At 50.5% G+C, this 16,772-nt stretch overlaps 1 protein-coding gene across 6 annotated transcripts in view; it reads right to left on the bottom strand.

Annotated features, from left to right (window-relative positions):
* The window catches only part of HPCAL1 (hippocalcin like 1), a 51,966-nt gene extending 37,442 nt beyond the window's left edge, over positions 1 to 14,524 (bottom strand). The window contains exons 1-3 of one of the 6 annotated variants that reach the window (XM_025148553.3): positions 14,164 to 14,210; positions 5,157 to 5,225; positions 615 to 661 (exon numbers count right to left, since the gene is read on the bottom strand). The gene's annotated coding sequence lies outside the window, so the exon portion shown is untranslated. Of the gene's footprint in view, positions 1 to 614; positions 662 to 5,156; positions 5,226 to 12,963; positions 13,556 to 13,827; positions 13,950 to 14,163; positions 14,211 to 14,314 lie in introns of those variants that run through there. The other 5 variants (NM_205234.2, XM_040696860.2, XM_046938520.1 and 2 more) reach the window with 5 other exon arrangements.
* Positions 14,525 to 16,772: the final 2,248 nt, after the last annotated feature.

Here is a 16,772-nt window from a genome sequence, read left to right as displayed (position 1 = left end):
AGGAGCAGAGAAGTGCCCAGTGCCCGAGCTGGCTGCCTGGCTGTCAGTGTTTCTGATCAACCCCTGTGCTCCTGCGGGTCTTTTCTGATTTCACGTTTCATTTACTTACAAATAAGAAACTAATGAAGTGCAGACAAATGAAATACACGGAAGCTTTGGGTACACGCCAGGGCAGAACCGGTCACACGTGGCAGAGATTAGCGTGAGTTATGCAGGTCATCTGAACCACTGGAAATTGCATTCCTTCAGATTAACACAGATGGTCAGAACAAAAGGGAGAGAAAGGACGAGGTCGTTTCTCGACATGGAAAACGCTGCCTGCTGGGCTGCACAGGTTTTCCGTGCAAAATCCAGTGTCATTGCTACAGATTTTCCACCATTTAAGTCAAATATTTAGGAAAATACAAAATTTATTTAACTAATCGGGTCTCGGAAAGTTCACCCTGGTGCAAAGGTAAAGCCTCCCATTTTGATGGCAACCTCGTGTTCAAAGATCAGCCTGCCAGCTCTCAACATGTGCCACAAGCTGAGCTAATGCACGTTCCTGCACCAGCTGCCATATCATTCCCACGTAATGTGTAGCTCAAAAGAAGCAGGATCTGGGAAGTACTCACCACCTATCTTGGAACCTCTTCAGGAAAAGTCCACAGGGCTCAATTGCCTGAAGGAGAAAACAAAACAAACATGCTTTACATCACAGCTTTCTTCTAAGGGCCTCATCACATCACTGCCTTCTTTTTGGCCTCATCTCCACAAACAAATTTTCCCAGTTGAAATCAGAATTTGTCTAAGCATGTGAAAGCTCTGCCACAGCTCTTGCTCTAAATGGAGCGTCAACTACTGCTTCATCCTCTGCATTTGCTTTTGATTATTTGTCCTGAAAGAGAAATCAAAAGCCATGTTGAAAAGCACACAGATTTCTCTTGAATTTGGACTTCTGGCATTCAAAAATGTGCCGAAACCATCCCTCCTGCCTTACACCTTTTGGTAAAACTCACTTCCAAAATAAGCAAGAATCAACTTCACATTGCATCAAAATGCCGTGGTGGAAAGGTTTGCTTGGTTTATGCCTTAGAATACCGCTGTGCCAACACCCAAAAACAGGAGAAACAGTGCTGGCATATGACAAAGCCTGTTTCAGGATTTCTAGAGCCATTAAGCACTGCTTTCAAAGGGCAGAAATCAGTTCTCTATCAGCTGAGCATGATACTCAAAAAACCAGAGTATAATAATATGCATCCCTTCAGCGTCTGCCAGCTCCGAATGCCAAGGTTCATCAGCACTTAAGGAGTCACAGACAAGAGCACAAGGAGCGAGCACACCCGCTCCTGTGATTCGTAATCTCTCAAAGGCTGTGGATTAGGAAATCCAGAATGATAAGAAAATGAGGAAATTGACTCGCTCCACTTCCCATCCTTGCACAGAGCTGTCCACAATTCGCCCTGCTGCTCCTCGCCTCCAGCCCGACGCCTCCGGATGCTGCAACCCCACAGCTCTGCAATGAAATCCTCACAGTGCTCCATCCCAAAGTAACGTAGTTGGTCTTCCCAACAAAAAAACCCAGCCACAGAGACCCCAGATGGCACCAAGTCATCCCACAGCCGTCTTCAGCACCCCACAAAGGGGAATTCCTCCCTTTTGTGGTAACATTCAAACCCTTCCACCACACCCTGAAGCATCCCCACTGCCAATTCATTCACCAGGGGTAACCACAAGCCCGGGATGACACCTCCAGTACAAACAACAAACCTTCCAAATCCAGATTCTGATTGCGTCCAAAGGTTTGGAATCTCCCTCCTCCCAGGCACTGGTCATCTTCCCCACCGTGACACTACCAGTTGAATCTCAACCAGTATTTTATCAAAAGCATCAGTTACAATGCTGATAATAGACTGACCAAGCCATTAGGCCCATCTCTGCAACCCCCTACCAACAGCCTATGGAGACTGACCACACACGACTTGACCATGTACCGGACCGAAGCCTGGAGTACAGTTAGTACATCTTTGCACTATCCGTAAGGAAAGAGCTTCACCAAAATTCCTTCTCTCCAGCTTCCTTCTAAGAATACCAGTGGCAAAAAGCCAGCTAAGATCAAAGCACATCGTATCATCTGCTCTCTTGTTATCCATACGACTGGTTGCCCTGCTATCGAAGGAAATTAGCATGTCTGACACGATTTGTTCCAGACTAATCCATGCTGCCTGTTACTCATAAGCACCCGGAAGATGCCTAGGTGGGAAATAATTTATTAACTTCCAGGAAAATACTGCAATAAAAGTCAGGCTGTACTGTAATTCCACCTCTTCCCATTTAAAACATTCAGCACTGTATTTTTCCTTTTACATCGTTACAGAAACCTCCGAAATTTTCTACGTGTTTTCAGAAATAATCACCAAGGAGAAACTGAAAAGCACCAAAGTCAAGCAGGCAGCTGAAATCAGGCCCATACACAAACCATCAGAAGAAGACAATGGTCACGAGGTGCCCTCTGCCCCGACCACCTGCGATGCCGGCTGAGCGGCTCTGACCAAAGACCCGACCCTGCTGCACATGTCCTCCCACAGCTGGGGGACTGTGTTATACAAACCCTTTCCCAAGGCCCAGAGAATTTGGAAAGAAAAATAAAGAAGGGAAGGAAACCCACACCCTTGATGTGAGCGCTCCCTAATTGGTTCTTGTCCTATTTTATGCCAGCATCTTCCCTCTTTGGTGCAGATGTTAACTCCATCAGTCTTCTGCTCACAGGAAGGAAGGTCAGGACTCTACTAAAGTTTCTATTACTCCCAAGATCACCAGGCAGGCACTCACAACTGTGAACTGGCAGCAGTGCAGGCATTTAAACAGATAATTTTAGCCTCAACGTCTTCTTGGAAGAAAACCCATTATCCTCGTTTTTTACAGGAACGGATGTTGAGCACTTCAGCCTGCTGACCAATGGAACCCAAATGGAAAGGCAATGTCAGAACCAAACTGGGTCACCAGCAAAAGAGGAAACACAAACCAGAAGCATTTTTCATCTCTGTTTTGTGCCGCTGGTACAAATTATCATGCCTTCCCCATGCGTGTCACATTCAGGAGACCTTACAGACCAACGCACCAAGATGATTTGGCTGTAGTTATATGCTTAATAAAACAAAAAGCCGTTTCCCAGTCCTCGGCTACATTCCTGCATTCCAAAACTTTTAGGAAAAAAAAAACCCAAACCAAACCAAACAAAACCTTGCCTATATTCTTATAATTATCCAAAACTTTTGCTCCAGCCTAAGGAGTAGAGGGTAACTGGCCAGCACTTGTTAGTCTCCATGTTAACAGCACAAGAAGTATTCAAATCCACTGTCAATTAAAAGTAAGGTATAACTGAATTAGCAGAAGCAACTTATGGCAGAAATTCAATTACAAAGCAGAATTAAAGGAAGAGATGCCAGTAACTTTTGGAGGCTGGGCAGGAAGAGGCGAGTGCATCAATCTACTATTTTCAGAGCTGTTAGCAGAAAGCTTAAGGAAGAGATGCGTTCAAAGAACAACTTGTAAAGAGCTTCCTCGAAAAGAGAGCTTCACTGATGGATGAGAGAAATGAAGGTGACAGATGCTTTTTTTGTCTCATTTTCCAAGGTGATTTCAACCCCTTCCCATTGCTCCACGTCACAGACATTAAGTGTAGGTTTCTTTGTACACAATGGAGAAGCCTCAAGTGTTGTCGGCGCTTCTCATTCTCTAAGGGCTGCCCTTTCACCCCACTCCATCCCAGCCTCCACTTGTTTCCCTCAGGCTGATAATTCTCTTGATCAATCTCAATGCCAACTACCGATAAGGCCCTCCCACACTTCCAAAGTCCAGCTTTCATAACTGCACTACATCAAATGAATACTGTTAGTGACACCACCGTGTTTGTCAATGGTGCGACTTGTCTGCAAGCCCTGTGTGCAGCTTTGGAAATAATCCCCAGCACTAGATGCTGCCTGTGCTTTGTTAGCAATGCCTCCTCACTACAATTTCTTTTTCATCTGGAATCTCCTATGCGATCTCCAAAATGTGGGCTTTTTTTCCTCTTTTTCTTACCCATGGCACAAAGAAACTCTCAGAGGGATGGATCCTCCAGGTTGCTCTGTTTTCCTCAAGGCCTTTCAATGAGGGAAGAGTCACTCCCCAGTCTGTCAGAGGATTTTCACTCCCCAGGCTCATTTCCAGCTTGCCTAAATCCAAGGGATCACTCGCATCGCTTGGCACGCCTGTGGCTCCCAGCTACCCTGGTGCAGGTTAATTCCTTCTGGTTCCTGTGCAGGTTTTGCAGCCCTCACAGCGCTGTAGGCTGCTACAGCTACAGATACAGGCTAATTTAAAAGCTAATTCAAGTCTTCTCTTCAACATCCTGCTCTGACTGTGGTTGCAGGTACACCTCAGGCTGTATGTCCCCTGAGGGGCTAGTAGTGCTTAGATGGATCTCCTGTGTTTCAGCAGATTCCACTGTTGTCTCTACTTTCTCTGCTTTGAATGCTGCCCGTGGTATCTCTCCTATAACCACTTCACCTCATCAATATGCCTACAACACCCCCCAGAAGTGCACAGTAATCCAAGCATTGAATGGGAAGCAGATGTACAGGTTCCCAAGGAGTATCACAGAAGCATCTGGTTAAGTCAGGGATTGCATTTCACTCCCTCAGGCCACTGGCCCAGCTGCAAGTCCATCCCAGAATCAGAGATAGAGTCATAGAATCATCAAGGCTGGAAAAGACCACTGAGATCATCTAGTTCAATCCATCCCCACCGTGCCCACTGACCACGTCCCTCAGTGCCACATCTCCATGTTTCTTGAACATCTCCAGGGACGGTGACCCCACCACCTCCCTGGGCAGCCTGTGCCAGTGCCTCACCACTCTTTCTGACAAGAAATAATTCCTAATATCCAACCCGAACCTTCCCTGGTGTAACTTCAGGCCTCTGGTCCTAGCTCCAGTAGCAGAGTCCATAGGTCCTAGACCTGTTTCAGCCATCACTATGACCAGAAAACACATCTCAACTTGTACACATCAACCTGGACACATACATGCACTGGGGCAAAAGGTGCCACACAACCCAAAACTCTAGATCCAATCCCTCCATTTTCACGATGAAACTGTAGGAAATAAGCCAAGCCATCAGGCTCTGTTGCATACCTGCCATGCCAGCATGCTATTATCAGAGTAGGTACACATCCCAGGTAATTCAAAGATCTTGCACCTAAACTGGTAGAAGATAAAGTCCAGATAAGTGTTGTGCCATCTCCAAAAAGCTGCGCTGCAAGAATCCCCAACGGTTTATTTATTGAAGACAGCTTCACTGAAGTGCTTAAAGCACCACGTGAGGAACAGCCTGAAGTGTGTGGTACAAGAATCTTATCTTTGGCTGATGCTCCTACAACACAAACAATTACCCATGCCAGGCTCAGGAAAACAACAGGGGAACCAACAGAAACAGAAAAATACCCACGCAAGGGGAAAACTTGCATGCCAACAAACACCACAGGCTGCACCGCACCGGATCCATCTCACTGGAGGCAGCCACAATTCTCCTGGCTTCAGAGGAGCTTTGCTCACTTCAGCCAAAAGCTGAAGATTGCATATTTTTTTTTTGCATTACGCGTCACATTTGGCTCACGTACATCCTGCCAGGGACTCTCACAAGCTGGCTGAGAAACACGGGCCACCGGGGATGACTGTACCCACTTCAGAGCGGAGAGGATGCCATACAAACATCTCCACCCAAGTCAAGCGAGTAATCAATATTTACAGCCCAGTTTCACGCAAGCAGAGCTACTCGGCTTATTAAACACAGCCCAAACTTGAGTTCCACATAAGCGACTAAAAGGAAAGCATGATGGCATAAGGAAGCCTTATAAATTTGAGGGCGAGCAAACAATGGTGAGGAAGGCTTTCACAGGGCCAGGGCTTCACGCTGGAAGCCAAGCTGGGTAAGTTGATGTTATCACGTATCTGATTCCCAAAGTAAAACGCGTTAAGTTCACACACTGCACTCAATTCCCATAGAAGCTGTGTGTGTGTGGAAGGAGGGAAGGAAAGTATGGGAATTTAGTACACCACTGTGACTAAACACATTCGATTTTATTCATTCTAATTTGAGGTGTCAGAACAAGGTGAATTATTTGCAATGAAGTATTTTTCCTTTACTGAACTACAGGGTTTCTTTTTTTTCCAGAAGAACCAGTGAGAGATGCCACACACTGCCAGGTCAGGCTCAGACACACACGGTCAGCCACTTAAAAGGATACAGGCAGCTGAGGCCAGAACAGTGCCCGTTATTGACTCTATTTATTTCCTCTTTTCAACTTTTTCCCAGTACAATTAACAAAATTATGTCACTGCACATTCACTGCCCAGGAAGTTTATCTCTCTCTTCCCCTTTCAGTCTTCCTTTTCATTTGCATTTCCTTGCTTCACAGGATGCTCTAAACTAAACATTATATTCAAGTTACACGATGCAGACTGGGGAGGAATGGAGCAGCAAGGGGAGGTCGTGGGAAGGGAGGTAGCTGCTTAGCAAATCTTATTTTAGCAGATTCAGAGGGCATAGTGTCAACTGCTTTTTATTAAAAGAAGATTGCAAATTTGCATCTGCTAAGGTTATCAGGTGGAAGGACACAACAGAGCAGTAGTTGGAAGAATTCAGACAGTTTCCAAGGCCTGGATGAAGCATGAATGTACTAAAAAGAATAAAACTACAGTGGTCAGCGCTGTTATGGCACCAGTAAGCTGCTGCAAGTAACCTTAACCCTCTCTGTATATTAAGACTATTTTATGCCACATGAAAATGTGGATTCCCTGCACTCTCCAGCTGAAGAATATGCTGCTGAATTTAAAATGAGTTCATCACAAACCAGTGATCCTGGACAGATCATTTATTCATTAAATAAATTACACATTCTTGCCTTTATAATTACAAAGGGGAAAAACATCTTGAAAGCAAAGCAAAAAAACAAGGCTCTGGTTTCCTACTAACCCTCCAGGCAGCTGGGAAAGCAGCATTAAGAGCAAGAGTGCCTGTACAGTTCAATCACTGCTTTACAGACTGCAAAATATCAGTCCAAGGTTGAGGCTGATGGGCTTCCTTGCTTGTGTGCTGCCCTTGCAATCGGTATGTGGCACAAGGCACTGGTGACACCGTTCTCAGGAGCCATGGGGACACTTGGGTGACACCACTGGAAGACTCTTCTTTCTGTAGCAGGGTGGCACTAAGGGTGCCTTTGTGGAAGCCATGACCCGCATGAAACTTGGTACATGAAACAGACTAATGGGCATGGCACAAACGCTGTCACACACCCAGGTGACAGTGAGCCACACGCCTGCTCCTTCCACAGTCTCCAGGCACAGGTCAGAAGATGAAGAGCAAGCTCACAAGGAGAGTGATAGACACAGCACTGCCTCTGGTGATACGTCAAGGCCAGGATGCGTTGTCTTTCCATACAATGGCTGCTACACTAGCACACCCACTTGTTGAAAGTCCCTGAGAAGACTTCAGTATTAGTGTGCTCAGCCTATATGCATACAGTTCAACCTGCAGAAGAACAAGAGAACTGGTTTTGCAAAGCTTTAATGAAACCCCCTTGAGCAAGTAATGTAGAACTTCTTTTTTTTTTTTTTTAAATAAATGTGTCTCACCACCAACTGTAAAACATCAGTGGGGTCAAGAAAGAGGCTCATAAGACCCCAGTGCCAGCCATGGGACATGCATCTGAAAACAAGGCTGGACAACAAGAAGCCAAATCCAAAACACTCACTACAGGTGGGCCTACACTTGGTTGTGAAGCACTCAGACACAGGGAGATGAGGGCCAAGCCAACTGTCAAGGCAGAAGATCATAGAATCATAGAGGTTAGAAAAGACCACTAAGATCATCAAAAGTCCAACCTCCAGTCCATCCCCACCGTGCCCACTGACCACATCCCTCAGTGCCACATCTCCACAGTTCTTGAACACCTCCAGGGATGGTGACTCCACCACCTCCCTGGGCAGCCTGTGCCAGTGCCTCGCCACTCTTTCTGACAAGAAATGTTTCCTAATATCCAATCTAAACCTCCATTGGCACAGCTTGAGGCCATTACCTCTTCCTCTATCAGTATTACCTGGAAAAAGAGGCTCACCCCCTCCTTGCCAGAACCTCCTTTCAGGGGGCATTTGTAGAGGGCAATAAGATCTCCCCTGAGAGAACTTTTCTTACCCAGATTTGGCAATTCAAGTTAGTTTGGACTCTTGACTGTGTCCTGCAGCAAGCTAGAGCTGTGGAAATGGCAAAATCAAAGCTGTCTTTCTGAATTACTCCCATAAAAATCAGCACTTGATAAATGCACTTGTTGCTGGTGCTCTCGGCTTGTAATGGCATGCTTCACTGAGGGGACAAGCCTTCTGGCAAGCAGCAGCATGCCCTGCGAACAGCCTGCTGACAGTACCAGCTGGAGGCAATGAAAGACACAGGTAAGCGTCAAGAGAGCCAAGAGTGGAGAAGACACCTTTAGTGATGCTAAGAGGCTTGAAAGTGGCAAAACCTGCCTGCAGCGAACCGTTTTGGCAGGGTGTCCCTTGTTGTTGGCTTGTGAGGACCCAATAGGACCTCAGCCATGACGAAAGGACAGGTTCTTCGGTGCCACCAGGACTGGGGCCTGGCCGTGCATGCCAGCCTGCAGCATCAAGGCAGCCCTGCAGAGCGGGAGAAGTGGGCTGGGGGGGGCGGAGGGTTCAAGCTAAAGAGCAGTCCTCCTTCACCCTGTGTCACCTCAGGGAAAGGCACATAATGGTGAGGTTTAGGAACAAACGCCATTTTAAGAACTACGGCACAAGGGGAATAGAAAGCTGTGGCAGGAAGCTTCAGAGCTCACTCTTGTTTGCTTTCAGACCATTACCACATCTCCAATTACCCTCAGCTGGAATGAAACCCAATTTCCATTAAAAACAACAACAACAACAACATAATAAGCTTCTGATCCATCCTCTGACAATCAGAGCAAGCCCCAGCTTGGCCTGGCAGAATGGCTTCCCACAGCCTGAGCATGGCTTCAGCCACCACAGGCACAGTCTCTAAGAAAGCCAAAGGAAAGGAGCTGACAAGGCCTTTCCATCTCAGTGGGTTTGCTCCGAATCAAGCCTAAGCTGAGAGGAACAAGGCTCCTCATGTTTGCTGTTGGCTTTGAGGAACTGGGCTCTTTGCAGTGCCAGGTTTGGCTCATCACCCCTCAGGGCCTCACTCTGCTGCAGGACGCAGCCACCAAGGTGTTATTCCACAAAGACAGGAGGGAGGGCTGACGCAGGAACTCCTGTTCATTTATGTCAATCTGGCTTTCAATCTGGTCAATCTGGTCACAAAAGGTGACTGAAGCATCTGCATTTCCAACCACAAACCTCACACACTTGAGCTCAAGAACAAAAAAACTCAGCGCAGTGGAAATCAAAGCGGTGCCTAATCACTGAGAGCTTTTATGCTGATCCCACTTTCTTCTCTCTACCGCGCAGTAACTGTAGCCATCCCTTCACAAGAGCATTGGAAGGACAAACAGCAGCGAGAGGAAATTAAACCAAGCGGTGACACAAAACGGACGAATCACTACAGAAGACACTTGCACTGCAAGCTGGAGGCAATAGCAGGAGCAAAAGAGGCAACAGCAGGAGCAAAAGAGGCAACAGCAGGAGCTTGCTCCGGGCTGTGCTTTGGGAGCGTTTCGAGATGCAGCAGGCGCGATGCAGTGAGCCAGACAGCTCCTTCCAGGCAGCTGCTTCCAAGCCAAAGTTTTAAGTTGCTGTGTTCCCTTCAGCCCTGGCGAAGGGGATAAAGGTTTTTCCAATGTCTTCTAATAGACTTAACAGATGTTGCTCCGAGGCCCTTTCCTAAGCACCACGAAGCACGCTTGCTTTCTGCATGTTTGCTTTCGATCACGCATTTAATAACTGAGCTCCACGATGCCGGGGATGCACGCCCAGCATCCTCCCTGCTCACCCCTGCTGCAAGCTCGCCAACTACTCCCACTGCCCCTTGAGAAGCTTTGTTCTAAGAAATGCAAAATGATACCCTTTGAGAAACACCATTTACTTGCTGAAAAAAAAAAAAAAAAGCCTGGATAAAGGGGAAAAGCAAACACTGCCCCACCAGTGCTAAGTGCTCTGACAGCAGCTAGCACAGCAGGACCAGCAGCAGCAAGCTCTCTCCCTTCACACAACAGAAGAGCTGCCAAGAAGAGAGAATCCTGCTCACAGTGCCCTTCAGAGAAAGCAAGAAAAAAATCCTGCTACCTCAGCGCAGCAAAAAGCATCCATTCTGTGCAGGCACATTCACAGAGGTGAATTAGAAACACAGAAGGCATGGCCCCCGTAAGGCTTGTTTTTTGCCTCCCACCACAGCCACCCTCACCTATGTAAAATGATGTTGCAGGAGCCACGTGCCAATTCCCAAGCATCAGAAAGATCTCTTTCCCAAGCCCATGCCCAAGCTGCACCATCCATCACCCCCTGGAAGGAGATTGTGGTGAGGTGGGGGTCAGCTTCTTCACCCAGGTGACAGTGATAGGATGAGAGGAATGGCCTTATGTTGTGCCCAAGGTGGTTCAGGTTGGATATTAGGAAACATTTCTTGTCAGAATGAGTGGTGAGGCACTGGCACAGGCTGCCCAGGGAGGTGGTGGGGTCACCATCCCTGGAGGTGTTCAAGGAACAAGGAGAAACGGCACTCAGCAGGCAGAGTGGGGATGGGTTAGTGGATGGATGACGTGATCTTAGTGGTCTTTTCCACTTTAATGACTCTGTGATTCTATGATCACAGCTAGGATCAAGATTCATAATTCCTTCAAAACACAGGTTTGGTATTTGTGCATCAGCACACATGCGTGCATCCCTTCTGCCCCACTGCTCTCTATGAGATGCTTCCTGCACTTCCACTTGCGGGAAGCACGTTCCCAATGCTGGCATGCTGCATGGTTGGAGAACTGGAAACAAGCACCTCTGCCACTCTGACCAGTGTGCTGGTTAATTCCTTACGATAAACACATTGTCTGAAACAGAAATTCAATCTAATTGCAAAACCAGCTGCTTCAGCTTAGCCAACGCTCCTGGCACAAGCGTCAGGATCTTGGTATGCATTGCTTCTCGCGAGCATCTCTGAGGCCAAAGCAGCCTTCTGGGACTCGGCCTCCCGCCCTTGAGGTCTCCAGCTGTCCGTGCCAGCCAAACCCAGTGCTTTCCAACCCAGCTGGAGTTTCGAAGGCTCACCATCAGCCAGACACCTTTCTGTTGAGGTTAAGATCACAGCCACTGAAATCCTAGCAGACATCATTTTTTTCCTCTCGGTTGTATAAAGTGCATTCATTTCCTTACAAAAGCCTGGGCAGAAAAAGAAAAGACGGCCTCCTACAATTGTGTTTGTAGAAGTCATCGACAAAACTGGCAGGTCTCAAAGGACGGTGCATTAACCGTACGTAACTGTAGCCATGCCTAGGTTTTGGTCCTGCTTTTTTTGCCAGACAGATATCAAGCAGGCTGTGTTGTTCGATACAGGTAGCTCAGTCATCAGGAAGAATGTCTGAGCGTGCAAGAGAAGAGAAAAGCTGATCGGGTTGGAGCGGGTATCTTTTGCACCGAATGTTGCCAATGTCAGTTTCTACAGAGCTCAACTAAGCCAAATTCTTTAAACTCCTTGCTTCTTTCTTTGACTTTAAGGAGAAACACACCTACAGGACAAGCAACGCTGGAACAGCACAAAGTACCGTTCGCCATTACTTCTGCACCGGTTATTCACTATCCCCTATAAACCCCCTAATTATAAGCAGCATCCCTTCCTGCCAAGTGGCACATTTTGTGCGCTGCAGCCCAGGAGATGTGCAGCATCTCTCACATTACGAGCTGGATGCAGCCTCCCGGCTCCTGCCTTCTAATAGCAGCACGGACAGTGCAAGGGAATGCATCGTTCACTGCGCTGCCCGTCCTATGGGTCTCCCAGCCATTGGCAATGGACTTCCACAGAAGAATCAGTTCCAGAAGGTTCAGCTGAAGAATTCACTCTCCCTGCTGCTCAAAAAGCCTGGAGCTCCCTCATGAAGAACGTGACCCCACGGTTTAAGGCTCATAGTATCACTGCCACTGGAGCGTGACAACGGGCAGATATTTATCTGGGAAAGTCAGGCAAAGCAGAAATCAATGGGTTTATTAGCAGGTTAGCAAAGTACAACCAACCCTTGACGGCTTTTACTCACCAAAAGGCTGATAAAGCGGGGATAACTGTTTGCACTCCTTACACTCTCTGAGATGGCTGAGGATTATTGGAACCACGGAAATTTCAGGCACCGATTTAAAACATTTTCTGCTCATTAAAGCTAAACCCCAAGGATTCTGCAAGAGCAAAGCCTCCCAAAACCCACGGCGTGGGATTCCACACGATGCAGTGATGCAGCCAGCATGGGCTACCCCTTGCCAACAGAAAGCAGCTTCGCTCCGAGTTAAGCCCTGCGAAGGTACTCAAGTTGGGCACTGCAACTGCTTTCTAACAGACAGTGAACAAAGAAACCCATCCCACGTACAACCACTGTGGGAAGCAGACTGGGAACAAGGGAGAGAGCAGGAAAAACAGTCAGTTGGAAAACGTATAGCATTTGTTACTGAAGCTGACCTAGGAGTCAGGTTTGAAGGAAGGAGCAGCAGCTCTGCAAGCGAGAGATCCCCTTGCCATGAGCATCAGTGCATCTCACACACACACACACACAGCACAGCCTCATTCCTTACAGCCTCATGTCACCGAAAGCAAGAAAAAACCCCTACACTATACAATTCGACCTCAGATTGCCCACTTGGTCTACCAGCATCCCCATCCCTTTCAAACCGAGGTAATCAATACATCAAAAACTACAGCGCGGCTTCAGAAACGCAATGAATGATGCTGAGCAGATCTTTCTTTCATCGCAACCATTCCGAATCACAGATCGCGTCGGATTACTTTGGGTTCTGTTCTTGTGGTTTCTTTCTTCTGCAGTCACAGCCCCCCAGCTGGCTGCTGTTGCTCAGGCTACAACCAGCCGTCTGTGCCTGTCCCTCGCGCCCAGCGCCAGCCCTGAGCCCAGCCGTACCACGGAGAGCCTCTGCAGCTGGCACAGCCCTCCCCACCCAGCGCTGCTCCCCAACGAGACGAAGCCGCGCCAACAAAAAGCGCTTTTTTTTTTCGCCACGATAGCTGACAGCAGACCAGCTCTGCCGCCAGCGTTGCGACATCCATCCTAGAGCGGGCAAGCGCTTCTTTTTTTTCTTCCCCTCCCCTACACAGTTTCCTACACTCGAAGCCGCACACAACCACTGTGCGGTGGCAAGAAGCGAAGACCAGAAGGAGGCAGGTGTGGCGGAGAGGCAGCGCTGCCGGCCGGCATCTCCCCACCTCGCGTAGGCAGACCGCCTTTCCGCGAGCCTCGCCGCACCAGATGACAGCCGAGGCACGCAGCTCTCGTGCGGGGAAGGGCCCCGGGGCTCAGCGCCGGCGGCGATGCGGTCCCCGTGCGGGCACACGCAGCATCCCCGCACCGCGCGATGCCGCGGGACCCACCCCGGTCCCGACCGCTGCCCGAACGCCCGCCGGGCTGCGCCGAGAGGCGCCGGGAGCGTTTGAACCCGCGGCCACAACAAACGGATCCCACTGAGAAAACGTGCCGGGGACGGCATCGTCGCCTCCTCCGTTTGTTTTCCCCGCAAACAAAACTCCGTCCCTCCGCCACATTTACATTTGCGAACGGGACTACGGTACAGCCTTCGGCTCCAGCGCTCGCCTAGCAGTATTCCTGCGGAAATAAAACCGGCGTTTTCTCATACGCACACAAACTACCCGGCCGCCTTCTCCCAAACTGAGCCGAAACTTCCCCGCCCGGCAGTCCGCCCGTGAGCCCCCGCCCGCCGCGGCCGCCGCTCCCCCCCCCCGTTCCCGGAGCGCCCGCAAAGCCGTCGCGGGGCACCGCGCGGACATCGGCCGCTGCCCCCGGCCCCGGGGGGAGGCAACCGAAGCGGAGCCGTTCGGCAGCGGCGTTCCGCCGGGGCCGGTTCGGGAGGCGGCAGTAGGAAGTACGATCTCGGGGAGCCGACTCCCCGAACGGCACTCGTGCGCGGCGAACTTCGCCGGCTCCGAGATCCCCCCCCATCGCACGCGGACACGCACGGATCCCCGCGTCCGTTCTTCCCAGCAGCCGCGCAGCGCTCGGCACCGCGCACCGCGCACCGCACCGCAGCGCCACGGCCGGCGGCGGCCGCGCATCCCCGGCGCTGCCCCCCGCCGCCCCCCGAGCCGCCCGCAGCCCCGCGCCCCTCACCCGGCTGCGGAGCGGTCCCGCGGCGGCCTCCCGGCAGCTACAACTCCGCGGCGGAGCCCGGGCGAGCCGCACGCCTGCGGAGCGGCGGCGAGCGGGGAGGAAAAGAGGAAATGAGCGGGAGGCGCATTGGAGGGAGGGGGAGGAAGGAGCCGCCGCCGAGGGAGCGAGCGGGAAAGCGAGGCACGGAGCGCAACTTCCCCGCGGGGCAGCGGCGGCGCCGGGGGGCGGAGCGCGGCAGTACCCCGCAGCCCTGCGCAGCGCCGCGCCCCGCCGGGGCCGCCCGCCCGCCGCCGCCACCACTTGGTATCGCCCGGCCGCCGCGGGGCAGGAAGTGCGGGGCGCCGGGGAAAAGTTTCTCTCTCTATTTTGCTGTTTTTTTTTTTAACTCTCCTTTTTTTTTATCTATATATTTTTTTCAATTTTTTTACTTTTTTTTTCCTTCCTTCCTTCCTTTTTTTTTTTTTTCCCCTCTGTCTTTTAATCCCAGTGCGAACAAGGAAGCGCTCTGCCGCAGGCCCTACAACGAGTTCTGCCACCGCAGCCAACGCGTCCCCCCCCGCCCCAGCCGTGCCCACGGGGCCGGGCAGGTGGATCCCTACGGGTGCGCTGCTGCCGGCCGGGGACGGCCGCCCGCACGGCGAACCCCGCCGCAAAATGGAGGGGATTGAGGGCTCGGTGCTAAGCTGCTTCTCGAGGGAGGTGATGGGAAGCCTTGCTCAGAGCTACGGCCTGCAGAGCGCGCGGGGGAACGAATCCTTCCTTTAGGATATCTGTTTTTCCCTCAGCTCCTGCCCGGTGCGCTTTCAAGTCAGGAACGTATGGAGAACGGAACGCCGTTCCCGTCGTGCCTTATCGGCGGCTTTCACTCTGCCTTCCTTCATAGGAGCCCAAGCGAGCACATTCGGTGCGGGTGCGAGATAAGAACCGAGCAGAGCTGAAATCGGGGCCACGCCAGGGAAGGAAAAAAGAAGATACTGAGAGATTTCAGCAACAAACCTCGGGAGGCACAAAAAGCCCGCTGCCTCCAAGCTGCACCTTTTCAAAGCTTATCTCCATACCTCCACTGGCAGATTTTGGTGAGGAAGGAAAACAAAAAAAAATAGAAGGAAAAAAAGGTGCCTTTCACCTCTATTGCAAAGCTGGAATAGGTTGAAACTATTGATGCAAAGCTGAAAGTGTTACTCAGCAATAACCGCCTTCTCCAGCCCCTTTCAGAGGTAGTTCAAGCATTTTGCCAACTTATTATATATATATAAGAAAACAAAAAAAGTCAGCCCGAGGCGAAAGCAAGCTGGGAAACTGGCAAACCTGAGCTGTTAAAACTAGAAGCGACTCGAACAGGAACACAGAATGGAAAACTGTATGCAACCAGTGGCACTGCCAACTTCACACGGCTGCAGCCCGCTCCTCCTCCGGGGGGGTTGGGGGGGGGTGGTTACACATGAGTAATCCCTTCGGTTTCCCTGCACACCCTGTGTGAGCACTGCCAGGTGCCAGGGCTGTGGCTCACTTGGGGCAGGCAGTGGCAGCCCCTCGCCCAGTGTGCTTGGCATCAAGCCCCACTGTCAGCCGCTCCTCACACACACGGCCCTCCAGATCCTTCCCCATCCTCACAGCCGTCCTTTGGACGCTCTCTCGTAGCTTTATGTCCCTCTTACGCTGTGGCCCCCAGCCCGCACGCAGTGCAGGAGGTGAGGCCGCACAGCGCAGAGCAGAGTGGGACAACCCCTTCCCTCACCCAGTGGCAGCGCTGGGCCTGGTGCACCCCGCAATACAGTTGGCCCTTCTGGCTGTCAGGGCCCACTGCTGGGGCTCAGGGACCGTTGAGCACACTTGGGCTGACCCATGGGGTGCTGAGGATGGAGGTGGGTGCTGATTGATAGATGTGGCTCTGAACTCATGTGGCTGAGTACTCATATGTTTCTGTCAGGAGCTCTCTGTGCTGGGAGAGCACAGGGCATTTTGCTGTTGGTAGGTACCCAACCCTAGGTAGCTACTTTGAGAAGCACCCGTGGCTGCTCAGTCCGATACAAAACCCAGTTCCTCTCCTTGATCCCTCTAGTATTCAGTACATTAACCCTGTGATTAATTGCAGAAATACTTGAAGTAACGTTGCTTTCAGATGTTACTGGGGAACACACAGCAAGAACCAAATGAGGCATTACTCTTCTATACTCAACTTCTTTTTTTCAACGATTGCACCCTTCCAGTTGTGACCAGAAACAAGATGTCAGTCAAAACCTTCACCACCACTACTTGGGAGGACGTTAGGCACTAATTCCTGATGAGGAGCAATCCCTGACTGACAGCAGTCTCTTGGGAAACGCCAGGGAAGGAAGGACAGCCTCCCAGAGCTGCTCACAAGCTCCCTGTGTGATGAGAGGCTGCAAACACACACACATGTATAGCAAGCCCCGTGTTTGGAAGTTAAAGTCAGTATGTACACAGTTGGTTTCTC

This window comes from Gallus gallus, chromosome 3, assembly GCF_016699485.2.
Source record: "Gallus gallus isolate bGalGal1 chromosome 3, bGalGal1.mat.broiler.GRCg7b, whole genome shotgun sequence".
NCBI classification, from domain to species: Eukaryota; Metazoa; Chordata; class Aves; order Galliformes; family Phasianidae; genus Gallus; species Gallus gallus.
The sequence above is the reverse complement of the archived record's forward strand: the minus strand, read 5'-3'. Positions and strand labels throughout refer to the sequence as shown.